We start from the raw sequence: 859 nt of genomic DNA on the forward strand, positions 1-859 counted from the left end.
CGGGGGGAGCACAGGGGGTCCCGGGGGGAGCCGGACGGTTCCAGAGTGAGAACGGGCCAACCCCATTGTGAAAGTGGGAACGGGCCAACCCCATTTGTCCCTTCCAGCGCCGCCTCAGGCTCAGCCCTGCAGCCCCCTCAGTCTCTCGTGGGTGAGCGGGGATACCCCAGCCGTGGGAAGGGATGAAACACGAGGTGTTTCATTCCCAAAACGCGAGGTTTTGCGCGGGGCCGAGCAGGATCCCCGGCGTGCCGGGAGATGGATGCTCCAGCCTCGCATCCATCGCGCTCTGCAGGCAGCCGGCATTTCCTCACCGCGCTGCCCCCGTGAAGAAAATCCCTGCGGAAATGTAGGGATTAATGGGCTTTAATAGAGGCATTAATAGGGGAGGACTCTCCGGCTTTGCCGGTAGCGGAGCTGTGATTCCCGGCTCCTGGCAGAGGGGAGCACGAGTCCCGCAGGAGAGCGCTGTGCTCGTCCCCCTGCGCTGCCCCATCCCCGGGGGAGTCAGACAATAATCCGGGCTCCCCACCAGGCTGCTGAGGCGTGCGGTTCCGCAGAAGCGATGCCCGCGGAGAGGCGGCCACATCTCCCCTTTCCCTTTTATTCTCACCGCGGCTGTTCTGAATCCCCGCCTGCTGCCGCAGGTGCTCCCCGCTTTCTGCCTGCTCCTGCCACGATCCAGATCCCCTTTTTTCCTTCCCACGTTTCCTCCCTTTTTTCCCCTATCCGTAGGGGAAATTTCCCCCGCCTGCATTTTCCAGCTGCAGGGGCAGAGAGGTTGAGGGTGTGCAGCCGGGGGAAGGAGGAGCAGGATTTTAAATAACCTGGTCATTTGTGGGGTGCGGTGTCCCCATGT

At 62.5% G+C, this 859-nt stretch overlaps 1 protein-coding gene across 1 annotated transcript in view; it reads left to right on the forward strand.

The window, feature by feature from the left end:
* Positions 1-859, forward strand: part of LHX5 (LIM homeobox 5) — a 6,803-nt gene that overhangs the window by 3,780 nt on the left and 2,164 nt on the right. The window lies entirely within an intron of this gene.

The sequence above is a fragment of the Geospiza fortis genome, unplaced genomic scaffold (genome assembly GCF_000277835.1).
Source record: "Geospiza fortis unplaced genomic scaffold, GeoFor_1.0 scaffold408, whole genome shotgun sequence".
Classification (NCBI taxonomy): Eukaryota; Metazoa; Chordata; class Aves; order Passeriformes; family Thraupidae; genus Geospiza; species Geospiza fortis.